This window comes from Apis laboriosa, unplaced genomic scaffold (assembly GCF_014066325.1).
Source record: "Apis laboriosa isolate Shangri-la unplaced genomic scaffold, ASM1406632v1 scaffold53_cov140, whole genome shotgun sequence".
NCBI lineage: Eukaryota > Metazoa > Arthropoda > Insecta > Hymenoptera > Apidae > Apis > Apis laboriosa.
Window position 1 is genome coordinate 2,015,582 of NW_025223656.1, and position 27,034 is coordinate 2,042,615.

Here is a 27,034-nt window from a genome sequence, read left to right on the forward strand (position 1 = left end):
TTTAAAAAAACTTTTTGATATCCTATAAAAACTCTCCAATATATTACATGAAAATGAATCGTATAGAGAATAATTTTGAGTTTTAAATTCTTCAAATTTGGAATTGATAATCTCAGAAACATCCATTGTGAAACGACATACCATCATTGTTAAATTATAGAAAATTTTAATATAATACAATATTTTGATATTTTAATATGCAATATATATATGTTATTTAATGAAAATTATTAATTATATATCGAAATTCCGAGATATTAACGATTATATGATATTATATATAAATTTATGGTAAATTGTTGTACAAATGTTTTATTTAAATCCATAGATAAATTATACTATGATATTCAACCTATTTACTTACCGAAATCCGTAAATACAAATCAAAATTTCATAAAATTTCATAAAATTTCAAATTAGTAAAGGGTATTTTTCTTTATTATAATTAATAATTCAATTATCAAAATAATTTTATTCGAATTATTAATAGATATAAAACGTGATATTAATACAATCAAAATATTAATATTAAATTTTGATTATTATTTCTGTTAAAGTTTAACTAAATGACTTTGAATATTACACAAATAGGATGCCTGAACTAATGATATTATTATGATCTCGAAAGACCATTTACTATCGATCATTAAGACTACATTATCGTTTATATGAACGATATAATGAACGAATGGTGATTTACTTTAACTGTTTACAGCTAATTGACCATTGATTGCAATGATTCTAATTGTACTTCGATCTGTATCATTCTATCTAATCTAAATTCTATTTTTTTTCTAATTAGATTAATCTAGAATTAGGTTTGATCTAGAAAGTTATCGCGAATCTTGGTTTCTCCTCCAATCATTAATTTCCATGAAAACGCAAACTAAGAGAGGATTAAAGTAACCAATAGTCGCGTTAGAGGGCGGTTTCGAAGGGTGGACCTTCGTGAATTGACGTCGCAGCGCATGCGAGATTAAAACCTTTGTGATCGCTTCTAAGGTAAGATCGCAAAGCAAATATGACTTGTGAAATGACCGTTACTCTCATATGTTTGTTTAGATTGAGAATTTGGAAAATGTTAGAAAACTATATCTATTCGTAAATTATTGCTAAATTATTGAAAATTGTAAGCTGAAGAAATAAACCTTGAATAATAAATCAAAATTTTCTTTTTAAAGAAACATAAATATATTTCATAGTTATATTACATATTATATTAAATTGAAACAAAAATCAAATTTAAAAAGATATTAATAATACATTTATTTTTCATTTAGGAATTCTGCTACATAAATAACATTGCCATATTTAGCTCTCTCATTTTCTATCATTATTTAACATAAATTTAAAATACTTAATCATTAACTAAGCATCTTACCAACCAATATATTAATATTAATTTAATATTAATATTAATTTTTTTATTGCATTGATATTTAAAATCTACTTTTAAAAGATGTTTTACATTTTTGTAATCATATACTCAAGCAGAAGTTTATTATCGCGTTGGTTTTCATTAAGCCATTCGATCGAGCCAACTAATTTATGAATAATAACAAAACTGAATGCAATTTCATTTCGTCTCATTTTATATCGAAGGAGATCTGATAAAAATAGTAATCGCAAAATTGATTCTAACGTGATTTTCAAAAATTAAATTTTTTTTTGCATCATATATTTATGATAAAAAACAAAAATCTCAACGAAATTATGAACTGCAAGTATTTTCTTTTTGAAGAAAAAGTTGAAGTCTTTTGATCGTTTAAATTTATTTTATTTATAGAATACTTATTATGAAATTCTTTTTACAGAATTCTCTATTTTACAAATATTTATTTATTGTATATGCTACTATATTTGTTTATTTGGATCCATCTAGCGGATTATTAGTAAATTAGCATAGTTATGTCTATTATATTCTCTTCGTTACTTCCCAATTTATATGGTATGTGCCATTTTGAAAACTATGAAACATTGTTATTATTTTTATTTTATATATTATCTAATAATAAGTAATTATATTTAGAAATTATAATATAGTATTTCTAATATTTACAAAATGTTATCTTTTATAAAATGCTTTTTTATAAAATGAGATTTTTATAGAAGAAGAACTTTTCAACTTATTGAGCTCGAGAAATATATCGCAACCCAAGATTGATACTAGAGAGAACTTTTAATGTTTAGATTGAAAATAAATAATCGATATAAAACGAAAATCAAAAAATTACACGACCAGCTTTGCTTTAAAATAAAAATCCAATGTATCGAGTTTAATAAATCAAGTTTCAAAATTTTTCAAATAATATGAAATTAACTAATTTCTAATAGGATATGAATACAATTGTTCAATATAGAAGATTATTCAAAATGTGAAAATAAATAAAAAATTATATAAATATTGTTTTAAAATTAGTTTTTCAAGAAAATGTATTCAAAAAATTATATTTTCTAAAAATTATAAATTTTTTCGCAATTTATTCAGTACTTGACAACGATCATTTAAGTGTTTCAATACATTGAATTTTGAATGATCATATCGTACTATACTATAAGCGAGTCAAATCTATTAATGATCGTTTTATTCTTTGATGTTTCAGATAATAGACGCGTACAGATAAGTAGATTAATTTTCTATATTTTGCTATATTCTTCTATATTCTATATTTTTTCTATTTTCTATTTTATTTGCTATATTTTTTCTATATTCTATATTTTCTATATTTAATTCTATATTAAATAAGTATTGTGATAAAAGAATTAATATTAATAATGGAGCTAATTAAATTCTAACATTTTTTTTTTTTTTAGAATATTACGATATACAATACATTTGCAATCCAATTTTTTTGAAAATTGTCACAAAGTTTTTTGACCTTTGTGACAAATACGATGAATTAAGAAAAAATTCGATTTTATAAATCATGCTTGCAATAACTTTTTTTCTTTGATGCAAAGGAATTATTTGAAACATATAATTATATAATTTTTTAATCATCCTGTATAATTTATTTTAAATTTATAATAAATAATAAGTGAATTGTTTATTTACATTTAATCTATTTGTTGAAAACTTATGAGAGCAAATTAAAACGTTCTTCCATGAGATTTCGAATAAAAAAATTGAATTTTAATGATTTTCTACGCAAATTCTTGCTTCTTTTAATTATTCAATCAACTTCAACCAATTCGAATTTCTTATCGAAGAGATTATAGAATTGAAGAAAACATTTAACAATTCCACAGATTGATAACTTAAATCAATATCGTTGAAATCCTTAAAAAATCTATATATCGTATATATTATCTTTTTTATTTATATTCCAAATGCACGTTAAATTGATTAACTTTTTTTCTTGCATTCTCATTCATAATATACTTTATAAAGGAATGAATCAAAATCAGACAAAACAATACTGGTAACAAAAGATTATTAAAACATTCGATTTCGAATATTATTTTCTCATGTTTTTTTTTATTTATTCTTGTTTTTAATACTTTCAATTAGAATACAATAGTTATCCTATTTCAATAAAATATTGTTAATCATACCATAGTATTCATATAAATTTATATTGATAAAATAATAATATTTTGTACATATTTGTTAAGTCAAATGATAAATAACTTTGTGATACGACCAAACAGAATTCTTGGAATTTGTCTTCAAATACTTAGAAAATTGAAAAATAAGTTCCTTAATTTACATCGTCATCATAAGGCCATTATTCTGGTAATCCTTGATAATTCCAGAGAAATCCATTGTCAGGCAGCATACAGTGATTCTAATGGACAAAATTATTTTTCTCCGATTTTGAGCTTTATTTATGGAGATTTAATTTTTAGAAAACAGTACTACTTTTCATTATAATTTATTATTCTGTTAAAAATGTGCGTAATCTAAAAATATAACTAAATATATATAAAAAAGAATTAACATTGCATTTAATTGTAGTATAGAATAAAAAAAATACATAATTATCAATAAATATTTGTTTGATATGAATCTTTAAGTAACCGCGTAGTAAAAATATCTGAGTGACAAAAAAAGTTGTAGCAGGCAATTAACTTGGAAAGCGCTTCGAATTTGACAAACATAAACTGGACTTTAAGAATTGGAAATGGTATTTTAAAGAAACAAGATGTTAAGGAAAAAATGCTTATCAAAAAAAGAAGTTATGACTATTTCTTATAATAGAATATCCTAGATAATCATATTCTATAAATTTTTCGATAGATATAAATCTAAACAGTGATAATTTGATAAAATAACAAAATAATAAAAATGATAAAACTAAGAAAAAAAGAAATAAGAAAATATATTGCATATCGACTATTCAAAGATTGAAAGAAATAAAAAAATTGCCAACTAAAGTTAGGAATATTAATGTAATATATTATATATATATTACAATGTAAGATAACTTAAAATTAATCCATAGATATTGATAGATTAAAGAATCCAGTGTTCGATTGTGTCCGTATATATCAGCCTGATATAACATTAAAATTAATTTTAATATATTTTTGCAAAGTTTTGCGAATCAAATATGGCAGTAAAGAAAAACATAATTTTTATTGCATGGAACATATAAAAAAAAAATAAATAATTACATTGTGTAAATATCTAATATGAAATAATTACTTAAACTTTAATTTTAATTTACAAAAAAAAATTTATTACGATTTAAATTAGAGTAGATATTTTGAATCATATTATAAAATTAAAATTGAAATTTACAAAATATTTCTTAATTATTGAAATGTGGCTAATCAGTTTTATCGATTAATTTTCTGCTTATATATACATATAAGTATATTTTATTTAATCTGTAAATTTAAAAAAAGGAACTGAAAATTTTAATGTATAGTTGTTATTTACATTACATTGAAACAATTATTTTTTATAGATTTGAAAATTAATTTTGTTCAGTTTCTTTATACTCGAAAAGTGATTCTCAAGCATCACTTAGATTCAAACAATATTTATGTTTGATTATTTTAGAATATCATTTCATGAATAAATTCCTAAATTTTTTACATATAATCTTATGAAATGTAGAATAATATAAATAGCTAGATTTTCTTAAATTAGATCGTGATCGCGGATTGGATTGCATCTTCAGCATTAAATCCGAGTTTGACATGGATATATAAGAATATTACTTTCAAAGTTTTTAAGTTTTGTAAGCATAGAATATGATAATGATTAGTTCAAATGAAGATGAGTTTGATTTTTCGTTATTGAACGACGAAATTACTTTTATTTATAAAGAAATTGACGATAGAGAGAGAGAGAGAGGGAAAGCAGTGATGAAGATAGAAATGAAGTAAAAGATGAAAAATAAAAATAATACATAATAAATGTGAAAACATGTTACGTTAACAAGAGTTAAGAAGGATATATAAACGTTTATAAACATTGAAAGACATTATTTTACTGTGATATTTGTCCTTGATAAATCGAGGATGCATCTTGGCGATTGCTTTATAAAATATCACACAAAACAATATGAATATAGAGTTTAATATTCAACAAATTTTCTTTTTTTATATTCTTTTATGCAAAGATGTTTAAAATATTAAAATATAAAAGTTTTATACGTTAATTTGTGTGTGAAATCATTTTAAGTTTTCTTTGTGAGAAATTCATCGAAAATGGTCTCGAATTGTTGGTTGAAAGGGTTAATATCCTTTTGCGCTCGGATACAGCAATTCAAACGGAGACAATATTTACTTATGTTTGATTTTTTTAAAATATTGCTTCACGAATAAATTTCTAAGCTCTTTATGTATAATCTTATAAAGTGTAGAATAATATACTATCAAATGATTAAATTTTTTATCTCAAATTAGACCGTGATCGAATCGAACTACATTTTCAGCATTAGTCCGAGTTTGATAATTGTGGGAATAGAAATATTATTTTCAAAGTTTTTGAGTTTTGTAAGCATAGAATACGATAATGAAATTAGTTCAAGTAAAGATGAGTTGAATTTTTCGTTATTAAATAACGAAAAATTATTTCTATTCATTAAGAAATTGATGATAGAAAAGGAAAATAGTGATGAAAATAGAAATGTAGTAAGAGAAGATGAAAAATAAAAATAATAGAATGAATGAAAGAGCACGTTATTGAAATTGTAAGATTTGTCCTTAACAAAGGACAAGAATCTTGGTAATTACTTTATTATTAAAATATCATATAAAACAACAATATAGACTTTAATATTCAACAAATATTTTTTTTATGTAAAGATATATAAAATATTAAAATATAAAAATTTTATACATTAATTTATGTGTGAAATCGAATTTTAAGTTAGCTAAGAAATTCACCAAACGTCTAATAAATATGCCCAAGTTATATAGAAAAATATTTAAGATTTTATTTATAAAGAATTGAGATAAAACAAGATATGTAGAATGAAATATATGTATATATTCAATAATATAGTTCTATAGTTCAATTCATTTTGTTTTGCTCTATTTAATACAAATTTGAATTGCTTATAATTTAATAAATTGATTGTATATCAACTTTCAGTTTGTTTTGATTTCTTTGTAACTTAAATCTTCATTTCAAACTTTGAAAGTTTTCCAGATATTTAGATTTCTTAAAATTTTTATATCTAAAACTTTCCATTAATTAATTGGAAATAAAATATATTTTATTATTTTATTATCATGAATTAATATTTTATGAATGTATGATATATATAATACTAGTTATAATACATGCAAAATATTTTATCCTGTGTATTTCTTTTAATTATTCTGTATAAATATGAAATAATCTGTTATATAATATGAAATTTTGTAATTAATATTAATTCCTATTTTTCATAATCTATTTGATAAAATTATAATAGAATTATAATATTTACAAAATCTTTTGCATATACTGTTAAAATTTTATTAACATTGATTCAATCTATAGAAGAAATTATCTGCAAATTATTTTAATTAATATAGTAGCATATTCCAGTTATTTCAAGAATCTACATTAAAAGAAAATCAATATTATTATTTGATATATTGATAAGATGTACAGTCTCACTTTTTCTTTAAATTTCTTTGCACTTATTCTTTCATAATATATTTGCAATTATTTTGAATGATAAATTGTACTGTCTGTTAAATGCACAACAACCATTAAAAATTCATATATATGATAAAGACATGTCAAATGAATTTCAAAACTATATTATTCATCTCGATAGCTTTTGCTTGACAAATATAATTATATTAGATATTAATATTATATCGTATCAAAATATAATTATATTAGATATTAATATTATATCGTATCAAAAACGAGATATTTGCAATAAAATTGTATATTTTATTATTTATCTATCATAGCAAGCATCGTAATATATTTTATTTCGATATTATTTTAAAAGTTTTCTTTGTTTTTTATTATTTAGTTTTTATTCATTTAATTAATAACGTTTATTTCTTCTTTTAAAATTTCCTTGTTTTCTTCGATCACCGATCCACGTGGCCTCCGTGGCGCAATCGGCTAGCGCGTTCGGCTGTTAACCGAAAGGTTGGTGGTTCGAGCCCACCCGGGGGCGGATTTACTTTTTACGTGTCGAGAGATGCTCGATCAGAGATAAAGATGGAAACTTGGATAAATGGCACTCTTCTTTTGGCAATATTTGTCACAATTTTTTGAATTTTCAATCAAATTCAAGAGGTCTTCCTCTTTAATGCAATTTCGGCTTTACTCTTTTCGCTGTCTGTTTAAGATATAAGGATAATATCAAGATACGATTAGAAAAATTAAACAAATTTAAACAAATTTATCGGTGCAAGATTTATTATTTTTGAAGGCCATTGAATTAAAAATTGATATTGTATTGATATTAAAAAATTTGTATGCGTCGTTCGTGGTTTGGAAACATAATTGAATACTCAGAATTGGAGACTAACTCGAAAAAAAAAAGTTAAAATTTCGAATAAAGTTACTTTAAATCATAACTTTATTTAAAATAATTGAACAATGTTAATTTAATACTTTGAATATTATATTATTGAAGTAACTTACTAATAACTTCAACTGTTAAAATTTTTCCACCCATCTCTGTTGAATACAATAACAAACATAATATATAAATCTTTATAACAATATAAATCTTTGTCTCAGTTTATTATAGTTTTGTGCTACTTGACATATAAAACAATTGAAATGCTTATCAATAGATACAGTTAACTGTTTTTGACGAGTATACTCGTCACGCGTAAAAAGTACTTACAATTTGCTGTTTAAATTGCAATTTTAAAATTAAAATATATTCGTAACTTTTAAGAACGATATTCCTTTACTTTTTGGATATTGTTTACTCGTATTTCTTTGTATTATATAAAAAAGATAATAAAAAATTAACGCAAGTACAGTTCTTGTTGGAATATATTAAAAACGCAATTATAAAACTGAATTATATTTTACAGATTATATATCGAACACATTTTCAAAAAGTAATCCTAGACGAAAATGTGTATATTATTACAAAAATAATATCAAAAAAAGATGAAGATATTGATGTTCGACTTCTGAGTGCCATTACGTATTATAACTATGCTTTACTCGATATCATTTCACAACTAATTGATTTTTCACGAATTTTTTTCTTTCATATGTAAACTTTATATAGATGCAAATTAATAAAAAATGTTAATAAATAAAGATAATAATTGTAATAATAATCGCACAATAGGATTTTTTAAGCCTTTTTTAAAATTTATATTTTCATTTTCAAAAATTCTAGAAGAATTATTATTTTTATCTCAAACAACATCTCTTTTTTATACCTCAGAAGAATTATCAAAAAATCGTGTCAATAATTAAAAATAAAACTTTTTTAATTTTTATTTTTTTAAACGGAATTGTACATTTTTATTTAGTTAGAACTGTAATCTATTTCGATACGAATTCATTGATCAATTATATTTTGTCTTTGTAAATTATTCAAACATTTGCAATTGTTTAAATTCTCTTCTATGGTCAAGAAACTTTCCTCGTCATTCATTCATCGAATTCATCGAATCATCAACGTATGATTTATCGATATACCTATTGCTAGGATTACTATTTCGTAGCATTAGCTTTAAATTTTTTTTTGTGAAGCTACATAAAGAAAAAAATTTTTCGAAAAGAACCGAAATATATATTAAAATATAGAATAATATCAATAATAAATTAGTTATAGAATAAATCATTGCATCGACATGCAAGATTATTGTTTCGAATAAAGGATATAGAATAATTTCTACATATTAATAGAAAATAAATTTCAAATGACAATAAATGAAGTAATAAACAAAATTAAATTAATAAATTCGTCTTGAAATATTTTATTTATAGTTTTATTTAAAAAAAAAAGATAAAGATTTTGAAATTTCAAAAATACTTTCATCTGGACAAATCTGATCGTCATAAGATATTCTTCTTAAAAAATAGCAAGTTTTATATCAAATATTTTTTGAATAAAGCATAATTTAGAAAATAATTTGCGTGGATTAAAATGAGACATTCTGTATATATATACTTTCTTGTTTGAATGTTTTAAACCATTGAATTCTATAATTTTGTAAAAACACGTGAATCATAGATTTTGTCTATGTGCAAATTTTTCTATGTGTATATATTTTTATTACTTTTATTGTTTATCAATTGATGTCTACCATAGATTTTGTTGAATTTTTCTATGTATATATATTTTTATTATTTTTATTGTTTACCAATTGAAACAAAATTAGTGAAAAAATAAAAAAAGAATTGGACATTTTTAAAATCATATATGTTTGTTTATTTATAAATTGAATAATCGAAGCACCATATGATAAATAAATAAAGTTAAAACTTTTTCATAGTCAATTAAAGAATGATATTTTTATAAAGATATTATATTCACTATCAATTTAATTGAATTTTATTTAATAAATTTTGCAATTGCATTTTTGTTATTGTAACAATAATTCCTTTTAATCATAAATACTGACTGATAAATGCAAAGTTTTGTATACCTCTTCTAATAAATTCAGAAATATCATTAAAGATGATGTTTTCTCAAAAAACAATTTTAATTGGATTAATATCCATTTATGAAAAATATTCAAAAGATGAAAATAGGTAAAAATATTCAGTTAATAATTTAAATGCAAAATTTTCACCTTTTGTTCTAATTCTTTCTTTTTCTTTCATTTTATATTTGCATCATTTTTCAAAAAATTTTGTTCTTTTTTTGATTTTTCTAATCCAAAAAAATATACAATTTTTTTAAAAATAATTTATGTATTATAATTTCTTTTAAGAATTTATTCATTATAATTTTTAAAAAAATTTAAGGCACAAATTTCAATGTTTAGAATAAGATTCAACAAATCTTTCTTTTCAGCCATTTTTTAATTAGCTAGCTCATAAGATGAACTCTTCTGGCGAAAATGGCAAAAGGAACACATACTATTTTCAACAAAGATACAAATAATAATGAACTCAAAAAATAATAAAAAAGACATTATCAAAAACGATAAGCTTTTTTCTCTACAATGAAATCCAAGTAGAATTATGAATTATTTACATTTTAATATCAATGAATGAATGGCAATGATGATAATAAATTGTCAAAATTATTAAATGATGATCATAAGATTTTGCATATTTTCTATGAATATATATATATGGATCAAAATAATAATTCTTTAGCAATTATCAGTGAGTGTATCATTATAAACTTTCATATTAATTATTTCCATTAATAGTACATCAAACCATTACTCAATATTTAGGTGTATTCAAACTGAGCAGCATATTAGAGCAAACAATAAGGTAATCTCTGTCTTATAAATTGGTTGACTTTCCAATAATTCTTTGTCCAAGTTTCTTTAAGTAATGCGACAGACTTTTAATCATTATTAACTGACAAGTAAGATGATCATGAAAGAATAAATCAGATTTGTTTTGATTATGTTTTATTAAGAATCTAAAAGATATACAAAATGTTCTATATATAAAAATAAAATATTTTCTATTTGTTTTCAATTTGTATAATGAATAATTTTAAATTACATATGTAGGAATGTGAAATATCATAAAAAAAGGAGAAAAGCTTATATCTAATTTTCTGGTTAAATCAACAATTAATATACAGCTATATTATATAATTGGATAATTGAACAGATGATCAAGTAAAGAGACATTTTTTTTTTCTCAATCTACTAATTTTTTTTACTTTCCACCTATCAATTTCATAAGATTGTCAACTTTCACTAATATCATGGTATCAAGCTTTATTATTATATCAATTCGCAATTTGCTGGAATACATAGAAATATTTACGATACATCGTTTCTAAAAATATTTTCAGAAATTGGAATTTCACTTCTTGGAACTTAGTTTATTCTGTCTCGAATGAAACGAAATTGGACAAATATTCATGGACGATAAGATATAATCAGATATCATGAGTCCAGATAGATTTCATTTTCTATTGTCGTTTCAATATGTTTCAAATGTGTTTTTACAAATCTAATATTCTCCTTTCAAAAATGCCATTCATATGATTAACTTGATTAACTTATTTATATATATATACAGAAGCAAATAATTCAATTCTGGCTTCTAAAAAATTCATACCATTATTTGTATAAATAGATTTTCATAGATTTTTCTGCGGAATATAAACTGATGCAAATAGTTAAAAAATACTAAATTGGCTATCAAATCTACGACTGGATGGATTGACTGAGAAAAAAAATCAAGCAGTTTCTGAAAAACCGATGATTGAGTAAAAAAAAGATTCGGCATTTATGTTTAAATATTTAAAATTTTTGATAAAATGATTTCCTGACATTAAAATATATTATTTAATTTTATAAATAATAATTGTATTTTTGGAATTGAAAAAGTAAAAAAAAATTAATAATCTTTTATTTTTTAAGACGAAATTCATTTTAAAAACATAATAAGAAAGAATAAAAACAAAACTGAAAAAAAAAGATAAAAAATTCATACGCTCTGATCGTCAAATGCGCATCAAAGTAATCAAACATGAAATTTTTAAGAGTTAAGAGACAATCGAAAAAAAATATGACTTGAGTTTTCTCTTCGTCTTTGGTTAGCTATTATTTTCTACAATCATCATTTTTGGCGAAGCTGGAATTAGCTGCAAATTGTATAAACCTTATACAATTTTTTGGATTAGTCATTGATTATTCTTAAAGAAGTATTTTTATTTACACAAGCGATATCCAGTCACTTTAACGCGTGGATTTTTAATTCAGTATTGTAACAAGTCATTAATGACATTTTTCGTAAAAGATCTGTATAATATTTTCCATTCTCTCTTAAAGTTTTTCGTATATCTGATCATTCTGATATTTTGATATTTTTCTTTTTCTTAGTTTCCTCTTTATTTTCTAGCAACGTTGTAAAGCTCGTTTTAAAATATCAATCATAAATTATTAGTTTCGTTAACATTTCTTAGATTTCAAAAATATAAGTTTTGATCTTAGAAATAATGTTATAAATGTTTAAATGATCTAAATCTATCACTTAATTTGCAGTCAAAGATATAGAATTAATAAAACTAGAACTTCAACGCTGTTGAAGCGTTGTAAATCCAATATAAACGAAATTTGATTTCGAAAAAATGCACTTTTATCAATCTATCGATGCATGACGCTTTTATGGATTTTGATTAATTTTAGATATATTATAGAATATTTTGAATATTTTCCTATAATAATTATATAATCGATAATAATATCGGTCTTAATTTTCGAGAAATTATTTGTAAGGAATTAAATACTTGAATTTTGGCTATACATACACATACATCTATAACAACGTGTATCAGCCATACGGCTAAAAAATTTACGAAGCAATGAAGAAATTTATGAACGCTTTCAAAAAATCCAAATTTTATTAAAAATTGTAAAAAGAGTGGAAAATCATGCTATTATAGTGCAATTTCATTAAACCAAGTTCTAAAAATGGATTAGACTTATAGAAATCTAAGGGATGGAATAAACATCCAAGCTGAATATGAAATCGCAGTACATCATAGACAAGACGGACATCGATATTCTGCTCATGCAAAAATCGCAAAACTATAGAATATAGTTCTAATAGAAAATTCATTGAATTCTCATTTTCAGAAATAAACCTGATTCCACGATCTAGACTAGTATTCAATGTCACGACCACGAAACTAGTCCACTTATGCGTCGACTATTTTGTATGTGTATGTGATCGAATATATATTAGACCATATAGTATGTGCTTTCCAAATCGTACAATCATATGTTCGAAATATGGAATTCGAATCATAACCGAAGCAAAGGCGAAATCCCTCTTCTAGCACTGTGAGCGAACGAACCCTCAACTTCCACTTGAGTTACCACTCAAGAATCTCCACGATCAACGTAATCCTAGCGTTCGAGCGTTCCACGTTAGGCACTGGTCTGTCGTGGAAGAATGAACGATTACAGTATCATATACATATATATAATCTATTAGCGATACTTCTTAGATATAACGCAAGGACGGCAAACTGGAAAAAATTTCGGAAATATCTCCTGGAACTGTGAACTTTCCTGAACGCGACAGCCCTGCGAAGCATCACGAAGCCATACAACTATGCTCTAAGGACGAAAAGAGCACATGTCAAATTGGTAATATGGTGGATGGAATCTGTTCAGACACTGAATAGATGGTGTCCACACATGCACTTAGGATGATGCTGCAAGGACAATGCCGTTTTTCAGAGAAAAATTTGTTAACTATTTGCTTTACACATTTCAGCATATATGGAGTATTTCAATATGGTCTTCTTACCTGAGACGACATTTATGAGCTATACTAGTCTCAACAATCTCAATTAGTCATTCTACTGAGGAAAAATCCAAACATGCAAAACAGCTTTTTGAAAAAATAACTTGTCAATGGCGTTGTTAGTCCTCAGCATTATTGCATACTCGTGCATACGCCTACTGAAGATCCGCAAGCTTACTAGTTTATCAACTGCGGGGAACTTCAGAGAATATCAGTCTGGGAGAAAACCTCAAAAACTGGATAGAATTACAAAACAAGAACGATAGAATTACAAAACATCAGAATTATAACATCAGAAGTACAAGAACCTTCAGAAATCTTTGAATTTCGAAATCTAGTGATAGTAGAACATCATTGGCATATGGACTTAATCTTTGATCGTCTAGTGAATCGAACTTGTCAACTGCGAATTCCGTAATAATTAATTTTATTATTATATTCCATAGGAACAGGTTGGAGCTAAGAAAATCTTTATCAGAGGAAATGCAAATATGGCAAACTGGAAAAAATTTCGGAAACGTATCCTGAAACTATGAACTCCTGAGCGTGACAATCTTACAAGATTAAATAGATAGCGACCATGCAACCATGCCCTAAGAACGAAAAGAGCACATGTCAAATTGTGCTAGATAGAATTCTTCTCAGATGAAACTCAAAAATGGCAAATTGAAAAAAATTTCGCAGATGTCTTCTAGAACTATGAACTCTTCTGAGCGCGGCAATCCTGAAGGATTAAATCGACGGCGACCATGCAACCATGCTCTAAGAATGAAAAGAGTACATATCAAATTGATAATATGATGGATGGAATTCTTTTCAGATGAAACTCAAAGATGACAAATTGAAAAAAAATTCGGAGACGTCTCCTGTGAACTCTCCTGAATACGGCAGCCCTGCAAGATTACATCATTGACGACATACAACCATGCTCTAAGGACGAAAAGAACACATGTCAAATTGGTAACGTGGTGGATGAAATCCTTCTCAGATGAAACTCAAAAATGGCAAACTGGAAAAAATTTCGAGGACGTCTCCTCGAACTGTGAACTCTTCTGAATGCGGCAGCCCTGCAAGATTACATTACAACGCCAATCATGTCCTAAGAACAAGAAGAACACACGTCAAATTGGTAATGTGGTGGATAGAATCTCTAACACCGATTTAAAGAAAAGTTGGCCCTGATCTATTATATATATATATAAGCCTATCTCCCCCAAGATCGAACATATATTCCCCGAGAAAGGTAATATTCGACAAGAACGCCTCGATATTGGATTCGATTAAAGAGGTCCAAAAGATTTCAAGGCACATGTATGCGAAAATTGAAGTAGTGAAGTACACCATTTCTAAGACTTACAACATAATTAAAGGTCTCAGATATCTCCAACAACAAATTGATATTCTTATATATAGCGATATCTTTGAAAAACAATCACGATAATGCGATACGACCAACACCAACTAAACAATCTCTAATCGAAGAGCTAAAGCAAAAAGCTCTCTGATCAAAAATGTAAGTCATTGTAGAAGGCAACAAGAAGAACAAATATATAATTTCTATATATAATTCGCTATCAACAAATTTTGTCATATAAAAAAAAATAACTGAATTACATAAAATTCTCAATATCAAAAACTGTTTTGAAAGTAACGATATAATGTGTATTGAAGAACGTTTAAAACATATATCATCAATCGTAATTGCTACTGAGAAACCATTTGAGCAGAAAAAATATACTGCAAAGCGAAAAAAAACATTTTAGCTTTACCGTTATGTATTTTTAACAGTAAGGAGAAAATTGACGAATTTAATCAATGAAAATTGGATACACTACAAACCAATTTGTCAATTTCTCTTACGAAGTATAAAATTTTTCACTTTCGCAATAGATAAAACAGTAAATGCAACAACAATATTACTGTACTCCCGATTTAAAAATAAGAGGTTCAAGTACATAATATATCAGAAAAATATACTAATGAAAAAATTAAAAAAAAAAAATTAAGAATAATAAGCGAACTTCCATCGACATCGACAAGTGAAAAAGATTTTTTTCCGATAAAAAAATCTCAAATCGAAATCGAAGCGAGTCTGCATAATTAAAAATCGGTAAATCTTTTGCTTGATAAATAAATATTTTATATATTTTCACTTATATTTATAATTTTAACACAATACTGATTGAAAAATATTCGAGAATAAAAAAAATTATATAACACCATTGCTTTTCTCAGCGCCAATGAAGCAACAGGCTTTGCATGATGACATGTTCGAAGAAAATGTGTCATCAAAAAATAATACAAATTAAAAAAAGTTGCACTAGAAGGAAAAATCTCTCCCAAAGATTGCAATCGTTATTAAGTGCAGATTTAACGCAATCAGAAATCCAGCACAGCGTAATCCTGTGATCACGTTTTACAAAAAATTTTGCCTTAACCGGCCAAATCACGAAGATGACAATCTCTATAAGTATGAAATAAAAGATTGTGCAATATTTTGTAAGTTACCAATATCTAACCAGTAAATATTATATAAATATTTATACAAATATATATTTTTATAGAAAATATACATACAAATATACATTCAAAATTTAGAGTTTAATTTTAAAAATTATATTTTTCAAATTATTTTCATTAATTCTTATCCTGAGATTGTAAAGAATAAATTTTAATATCCATTTCACGCTAATTAACTTTTATAGCAGAAAAACTGTTATGATATTAATGTTATTTGACTTAGAAAGAATCTTTTAAATTTTTCTTCGATATTTTAATTTCAAGTATTGCATATAATTTTAAATAATTATTTTCTTCATCAAAAATGTAATTGTAATCGTCAATTTTATTTCTTTAGATTATTATATTTATATTATTATATTTCTTTAGATTAGACGTAGATACTATATTATTATTATTTATATCAATATATAGTGGTTTATAGTGAAAATCATCCGTCTTTTAAAATGGAATAATTTTTAGTCTAATTTCTAAAAATTGCACTAAAACATTTAAATCTTTTTGTTAGAAGAATTAGTTTGTTAAATAACGTATAAAAATATTTTAAAAAATTGGTATTTAAAAAAAAGAGAAAGATAAAAATTATAATTTTTAACTTTTTTATCTGAACCTATAAATTGTAAAACAATTTTGTTATATTTAATAAAAAAAATTTTCCAAGTATTAATAATTGATTCTGATGAAATTTAAAGAAGATACATTTTCGAAAAAATATTTGACTTGTATTTTTATATATATATCTTATATATAACTATTATATTTAAAGAATGAAAATAGTATTCAAAGTTGGAGATAAAAAAAGAATTTTTTTCAATAACTTGAAAATTCTTCATAATGCTGTAAATAAAAACTATTTTAAAAAAAATATATAATTATTTCAACTATTTTAAAATATCTAGTTGTTTAAAAATTATATTAAAAATTAATATTTTTTTGTATAATGCTATTTATATTATTGCTTATAATGCTATTTTTGTTTAATTTTGTTTATTTAAGATATAAACCAATATAAAATAGACGAATATTGTAAAATTTTCTATTACAGATTCTTTTATTAAACGTCTTGTTAATTTATATAAACACTAATATAATGAAATCAATTGCAATGAATTGCAATGAAACCAAACATATTATATTTATGTTACTTATTTATGTTATTTATGTTAAATTTTTGTATTTTGTAACTTTTCCAGATCTTTCTAATTATTTCCAATATCTAAATGAAAACACGACGAAGTTTTATTCTAATCTTTCTTCAATTTACCAGAAAATTTGACTATACAATTAGTCACCTGCTTTGAAACAAGTTATATTAAGTAATTTAAAAAAAATGATTAGAGGAGAAAGCAGAAAAAAAAAACTTCAATAAAATTTCCATCAAGACAAGGAACGATGATAGAAACATTTACGATAAATATTGATATTGATTGCTATTGAAATTATCATAATTAGAGGATTTCATTCCAGATCTCAAGATTATATTGCATTTCAGCCAGAATGAAATATTAGAAATAAAACATATACAATTCTAAATATTTTTTAAATACCCACAAAAATGACATAATCTTCTAACAATATCATTTTTTGTTATATATTTTAATAAAAGATGAGTAATAATAGGAGCTGATAATAATGTGTGATAATGAACATAATTAATTATTAATATTACGATATAAAAATTTTTTATATTATCAATAGATAATATATTTAAAAATCCAGTAAACTTTTGTTTTATGATTATATATTATAATAATTTGTGTCCGATGTGTAAATATAATAGTAATAAAATAATCAAATATAATGCAAAGGAACACTTTTTTTTATGAATATCGTTATTATAAAACTTATATAAATTAAATTATATTATTTTATATTAATAATTTATATCCGTTGATATTATATTATATTATTGATATCATATTATATTATACTTTTATATTATTTTATATTGTCGCATTCGATATTCTCTCGTAATATTTCTTTATTTACAGATTTTTTTTATAATTGATTCGATTTATTTATTAATCATTTACATTATACTTTTGTTTACTAAACGAAACAATATTCGTTCAAAGAATATAAAGAAACGCGATATAATATTCTACTTCCTGGAAAACGAAACTTCCTTTAATCAATATTTCTGATATTGATGTTGTAATTTTCCATAGTGCTGCCATGATATTCCACATTATGATTGTCAATGTTCGTAACAATATTACTCTACATTATCTTATCTTATATTATATAATACATTAATGATACAACATATACTAAACACTAGCTTTATAAATTAAATGGACAAAATTTTTATTTTTTTATTGCCATTAATTATCAGGTGGCGACCAATTTCTGTCTTGTTGTAAAATTAAAAAAAAACTTGAAATTTAGGATATAGATATGCCACTAAAGTTTGCATTTTCATGATTGGTAAAATCATTTAAAATTTCGAGTTAAAGAGATGGTAAAAAAAGGATGATGATTCGTTGTGAAAAATATAAATAATCTGATCGCTTCTATCTATCGAATGTAATCGATCTGTGATTTAAGAATTAATTAAAAAAATTATAAAAAAACATGTTAATTTTTTTAAAAAAAATATGTTGTAGAATTATTATCCTGCAGAAGGCAATTCTTGCTTATATAAAATAATTCGAAAGATTTACTATAGAATTGATTTTATGATCCTATGCTCCGTAATAATATACATAAATTATACAAGATGTCTCAAAAAATATAGAAACATAGGTTAACTTAAATTAAATAAAGATTTTTGAAATAAGCAATATTTTTTAAGCAACATTTTCCTTTGTAAAAATTTTTGTTACAACTTTGTTAACGAATTATCAACAAAAAATACTGGCCAATTACGAATTAGGGGGAGAAGAAATAAGGAGAACTGCGATGGTAGCGTTGACTATAATAGATGTTGAAAAAAGAATGATGAATATAATAAATATTTTTATCGATAAAAAATTATATCGAATTATAACAGGAACAATGAATAAATTATACCATTTAAGATTAGATTAGATAATAACATAAATGTAATATTCAATATAGATTAATGAAAAGTTTATTAATAAAAAAGTTTATAACAGAAAATTTTATCTATTTTATCTATAGAATATATAGATAATTTTATCTATAGAAAATACTTATCTATTTTATATTGATTTATAGTTTAAATAAATAAACAAACCTGCACAAAAGTAGTATTGAATATACAATGAAAAAAAAATTAATTTTTATTATAATTTTTAAATAAATATTGAAAAATAGTTTATATAATCATATTTTCTATTAAAAAACAAATAATTTTAATAAAATTATTAAAAAATAATTAAAAATAATTTTAATAATTTTTGTTCACTATATTTTTTTTATATTACGAAAATTTTAAAAATTATTGAACTTATTGAAAGTTATATAACTTATTGAAAAAAAAAAAATTTTTTTATAACTTTGAAAGTTGTTTTCACTCTCTAAATATAGATGATTGTCGATATAAAAAAAATATATATCAAATATTTTTTCAAAAAATATACTTTCTGTAAATTTCATCAAAATCAATTATTAATACTTGGAAAATCTTACTTTGTAAATAAATTATATATATGTACAAAGTTTCATCAAAATCGGTTAAGAGTATTAAGAGCAATGAGCTATAAACGATCGAAAATGCTCTAATTTGTAGTTTTTTACAATTTTCAATCTATAATTGAAATAAATCTTTTGCAAAATGATGATATATAGATCCCTAATGATATACATGAAATATTAGACTTGATAGTTTTAAAAAATATAAACTAAATTAATTATTATTTTAAGCATTATAAACTAAATTAATTAAATTATCTTGATTATATTACATTACATACATCTTAATAAGTTTAGAAATTTTTATAAAAATGGTTTCTATAGCACTGATTGGTTTATGAATTATCAAATAATAATTATATTACATATAGTATTCCATTTATATAATTTTTTACGAGTATATTTTGAAAAAGTTAAAAGTTAATAAAATCCAAATTAAACATTTGAAATCCTTCCTTGAATATATGGCAAACTCAAGGATTCACATCTCTCTTAAACTTATAAAATTTTTATTCAGTTTGAAAACTGAATGATGTGAAATGAAAATAAAAAAAAAAAACTCGAAAAAATCTCATTGAGCAATAGAAAAAAAAAATGACTCATTTTTAGAGCACTTCCTGTGAACATCGAGTGATTTTATATTATTTTTAATTTAATATATTTATTTAATATTTTATTTCAATTTTTTAAATAATTTATATTTTTATATTTTCATATAAAAATATTTTCATATAAAAAAAAATTTTTCGAAAAAATTTTCATTTAATCTCCTTTCAAATTCATCTGTATTCAAATTTCTTTTTAATTTCGTGTATTTTAATTCTTTTCAAACTATTTTATTTGGTCAATAATTATCATTAAAATATTATTTATCTTATCTATAATTAATTTCATATTGTACTCCAACAACATTATTTTAATAATGAATATTGGAATACAAAGAATTAACATAAAGTTATTTATTAAATAACTTCTAATAGATTTTTTAAAATTTTGTTTCTAACTTTAATAACGAAAAAATTTTGTTCTATTTGTTATTTTGAGTTCTATTAATTAAATTATATTCAAGAATAATAAATTCTAATGATAAATTAAATTCAAAAAATTTTTTATGATAAATTTAAAAATATCAATTTAATGTTTATCATTTAATGCTATCATATATTACACAAAAAATATATTACATTATAACATAGTCATAAAGTAATTTAAGATCATGTTGATATCCTCAAATCTTTTATGATCAAAATATTAATATATATTATAAATTATTTATATATTATAATATTTATAATATATAAATAATTTATAATATTATTTATATATTATATATATTATAAATTATAAATATATATTAAAATATTAATATATATATTAGAAACTTTTACATTTTATTAATTTTCTAAAAAAACAATGGATATAAAAACAATAAAATATTGCATTCTATTTTTTGGAATATTCACTTGGCATCTGTCTTCTAATAACCCAATAAAATTAATTATACGATACTCCAAATCTATTACTAATATATTGTCATACAAGATATAGTCGAATAATTGAACATATGAAACAAGTAAAAAATAATTCCTTATAAAAAAATAAGAAAGAAATATAAAAACAATTTTTTATTTCAAGATTTTTATCTTCTTTTCAAATTAATCAAATTTGAATATCTATTATATATACAAGCAATTTGTAAGATACAATATCAATTCTATTTTTAATCAATATTTATAAAATATTTCTATATTTAAAGATATAGTATTTTATTAGGAATATTTTATTATTAAAACTGTTGAAAATAACATTTTCGCTTCGACACATAATTATATTGTTTTTATTATTAATATTTTTATTTTTGTAATTTTCGTACCATTGAATACATAATTAATATTATTAGTAATAATTCTATTAGATAATCTACTTTGTTATATAATCTAATTTGTTATATCTATGTTATATCTTATATCTATAATATACTATTTGTTATATCTTCAATGTCTTGAATATTTTAAAAAATACATTTTAATATGTTTTTGTTTTGTTATGTTTTATATCTTTGTTTTTTTAGAAAATCTATCAAATGTACAATAATTTCCAATATTATTTTAATTATAATTCATAAACTATTTGATATTATTTTTTTAACATATTTTGTTATATATTCTGTGTGAATTTAAATTATATATAAAATGAAGCGATAAAATAGTAATAGACAAGGTATAATTTTGCATGAAAAAAATTTAAAATCCTGTAAAATTATATCTAACATTTATATATTTCGAGTATTGATTATATCATTCTTAGTATATTGAATTATATTCTAATCAATTTTTTCAAATATATTGCAATTTTAATGCATTCAACTGTTGCTACAAATTTTAATATAAGTATTACAATTTGTTGTTTTCAATTTACAAAGTATCCACTATGATAAATCACATATCCTATACTGTTCTTTAATTCTGAATCAACAAAGTTCACAAGTAACAATTTCTGCATTTCTTTTCTAAAAAATATTTTATGTTAAAATTAAAAGTGTTTATTAAATACTTCAATATTTTTTCAGATATATCTCCAGCAGCATTCTGTTGATGTTTTTGCTCCTTCAATTAACTGTTAGAAGATTCAGTTTGATAAAATACAACAACGTTTTCTATTAGATCTTCGTTAGAATTCATATTATATGAGACATTCATCACTAACATTTGTCTTCTAAAATTTACTTTCCATAATGATTCTGGATCAGTTTTATATTTTTATATTTTCATCTATTTATTCGAGCTCTATTTAGAAAGGACTCAGACTCTAAATTTATTTTTATTTTAAAATAAATTCTTTACCCAATTCCTTCATTAAATCCATCATTTCAGTTTTATTATTTTCTATTATCAGGCTATTTATGTATATTATCAATATCAGTATCTTCTTTTTATTCATAAAGACACATGATTTTGAATTCAGAAGTTTAAACTTCTTTTTTAAAGAAGTTATTAAAGATTGAGTAACACCTATGAGTAATATCTATTTCAAATCGTTGATAGCTTTATTTAGTTTGTAGATCATGTTGATATCCTCAAATCTTCTAGCTTTCATAAATATTTTTTTATTTCGAATTCCATATAAAAGAAAACAGAATTTATATCGAAGATGATTATCTGTTTCTATTTTTAGATTATTATTACCAATAAACTGAATGTTTCAAAGAAATTTTCTATAAACTTTTCACAACTGCTGAATACTAATCTAATGTTCTATATTTTTCTTTTATTTTTGATATTCAATTTTTGAATACTCACTTAGAGCTTAATTTTTCTTTCCTTTCTTATCTATTGCTTTCTAAACTTCGTTCTGCTTTAAAGATTTATTTTTTATTTTCGTTAATTTTTTTTTTATTTTCATTTATTGCTGTTTATTTCCTGCATTCTGAATTATTTATGGCTTGATTATACGTCAGATATGGATTACTATTATATCTAATTGAAATTCATCTTATTCTTGATTTTCTCATCTTTCTCAAGCTTTCTTGTTCTTCATTTCCTTCTTTAGAATCTATTTGCTTAAATTTCAATTATAATTCCACATAATTTTCTGTTTTTTCTTCATTTGTTTTTTTATTCTTCATTCTTATTCTTTTCGATTCTTTAAATTTGAAACTCAAGTTAATCCATCCCTTTTTATTTTTTTTAATCTCGATATTTCTTGAGTTGGATAGGAACTTTACATCTCTTTGTGAGTACAATTTTTAGAAATTCTATAGCTGTTTCTAGGATAATATATGCTCTTAATTCCAATTTCTTTGCACATATTTCAATTTCAAATATTCGAAATATTGACAATCATCTTATGGATTTATTCAACAGAATAGTTTACTATATATTGTTTCTCTCCATCAATTAGATTAATTCTTTCAGTCTTTCCATTCAGATTTTCAATTTTTTACATAATTTAAAGTAAATTTACTAAAAAAAAAATAACTATTTTATTTTACAATCAACAATTATGAATAAATAATTTTTCTTTAGACGTCTGTATTGCTTTTACTATTTCTTTTTTTAAATTAAAATAAGTTATAAGAAATAATTTATAGATTGAATATTATCAATATCTCAATTAAAATTTAATTTTTTCAAAATTAAATTTATAGATTGAATATTATCAATATCTCAATTAAAATTTAATTTTTTCAAAATTATAATTTCCAAGATAATAATGAATTATTATTTAAATATATTATTATTTAATATATATATATATATATATAATATATAATATAATAATATATTATTTAAAATTGTCGACTATATTGATCAAATTAAATAAAGGAAAATTTTAAAAAAAGAAAGGAAGAAATTGTTTCTTTTAATTGTAATACAACCGCTGAGAAACAATTTCAGATTCAATGAGATATATATATATAAAAAAAAAAAAAGAGAATAGTATAGACATGTCTTTTTTTTTTAAATAAAGTTTTTTTAAAATATATTTCTTTGTCATCTCTTGATTTTAAAATAAACGTAATCAACAAAAATCAGAACAAAATAAAAATTAATAGAATAAAATATATTTTAAACTTAATAATAATTAAATTGCATTTCATAAATATTTATATATTACTTTGAAAATGAGAAATTTTTTGTTATTTTAATGATTTTACCTTTGTATCAAAACAATTATCTAAATGTCTATAAAAAAGAATATTAATGTATTCATGAAATATTATTGGAGAATCAATTCTGAAGCTTCAGAAAAAAAATATATCAATCGAATCTTATTTATTAATTTATTATTATTTATTATTTAATTTATTATTTAAATTCGCGTTACAATAACGAAATAATTAGACAAAATAATCTCATTCTTTTTCCATCTTGCTTTATCTAACGAAAACTTTAATTTTAATTATAATTCGATAAATAAATCTTAATCGAGATTTGTAAATTTTTATATATCAAATTTTGTGTTTGATCTCCAGAATCGACCAAAAGAATAAGATATATTAATATAGAATAATAATTCTTTGAATTATTTTAATGCCATTTTAATATGATGAATTGAGTTATAATATTGATATTATTATTATTATCATTTGCCATATTCAATTAAATCATTTTGTCATAATATCATATTTTATAATGTTTGAAAATATGATATCTCTTAAAAGACTTTTTAATTTAATTAATTCCAGTTTACGCGTATAAGTGAATAATAATAGATTAAGTTTCTTTTTTTACAGTCGGAACATACGTAATTTTCTTTCAATATTCTGAATTATATGTATGTTTTACTTGTTAAACCTGTCTATAAAGTAAAATGATCTTTCATAACGTCTGACAGGTGGTAATTTTCCGTCACGAAAACTGCTAATTCATTGATCTACTAATTTTCATACAAACTTCAAATGAAACAAAGAAATTTTTTTTTGATAATTTCTTAATTTTCTATGAGATATAAGAATTTATTACATATATTTCTATGTCCTAGAAAAATATTCTCTCTCTCTTTTATGATTTATGCATATATATATATATATGTATATAGCGAAGGAAAAAAGTATCTGTACATCATTGATTAACTTTATTGATTTTAAATGATAATAACTTTTGAAATATGATTTTAAATTGAAAATATTTATGATAAAATATTGTACAAGAATTTATTTTATTTTAAAAAAAAAGTATATTACTAATTAATAAATAAGTATAAAAAGTATAACAAGTAATATAATAAAGTATAGAAATTAATGAAAAAAGTATTGATATATTTTTATGAATAATATAAGATATAATAAATAATTAATATTTCATTGAGTATCTATTTGTTAATATTTATAATCTGAATATTGATAAAACTAAATTGTAATTCTTTCATTTTCATTTTATTTATTCATTAATATATTTTCTAATTCATTTTTATTTAAAAATTTATATTTTTTAATTCTCTTTCATTCCATTCTGAGATTATAAATATTCTATTAGATTAATGCAATAATTGATATGATCTCTAACATAATCATTCTTTAATTAAGAAGATTTGGATATTTTTAGATCATTATCTTGTTAAAATATTGTAATAATGCTCCTATTATACATATAAGTTTCTTATTTTATATACTGCCTTCTCATACTAGAAAAATATTCTTTTGATTTTTTTTTTTTATGCACTAATATTCATCCATTTGAGTTTCATATCTTAAATTTGCTTCTATCAAAAGTTGAAATTAATAATTGTTTTTGATGATATTTTATTCCCATACATTTCATTCAATTCTTTTATAATATTAAAAGTTTATTCAAAAAGATTATTTTTTATTTTCTGTCTAATCTTTCATGCTTTGGACTTAATTTCAACAATTTATCAGATCAATGTTCATTAGTAGACTGCGGATGTTTATGCTTTTAAAATATATTGAAATATGCAAATAACAAATTACAAATAACATATGTAAAAATATAAAAATGTAAAAATATAATATATGAACATATTCAAAAATATAACAACATGCAAGAAATATATGATATATATGAAATATATCTTGAAAATATGCAATAACAATAGCAACTTTATTTATTATTGAAGATTGATAAGGTTTATCATTTAAAATTAATTTATGCAAAAATAGTGTGATTGGATCATAATTTTAAATTTATTCCAATAGCAATATTCAAGCCATATCCTCCATTTCGTTATAACCATTATGAATCATTAATAATAGATTTTACATGTTTTTACATCTATTAACAATGTATTATAATAAAATTTTTGCATAATTTCATCAATTTCTCTAAAGAATTTACCATTTTTATGCAATTTAATTACTAAATTTCTTTCTTCTAACTTTGAAATTCATTTTATTTAAATGCATTTTTTCACTTTTCATCATTATAAAATATATATCATATTATAAAATAATATCAGAAAACAAAATATAATCATAATTAAATAATTTATATTATATATTTATATATCTAAATCTTTTATTAATATTTCTTTAGATATATTTAATATTAAGATATATTTAAATTATAAATAGAATAAGCATATGAATACTTTCTCACTTATTTTTGAATTTTA

At 22.2% G+C, this 27,034-nt stretch overlaps 1 non-coding gene across 1 annotated transcript; it reads left to right on the forward strand.

Annotated features, from left to right (window-relative positions):
- Positions 1-7,509: 7,509 nt before the first annotated feature.
- Positions 7,510-7,583, forward strand: Trnan-guu. Its single transcript has one exon. It is a non-coding gene; the product is annotated as a tRNA-Asn (tRNA).
- Positions 7,584-27,034: the final 19,451 nt, after the last annotated feature.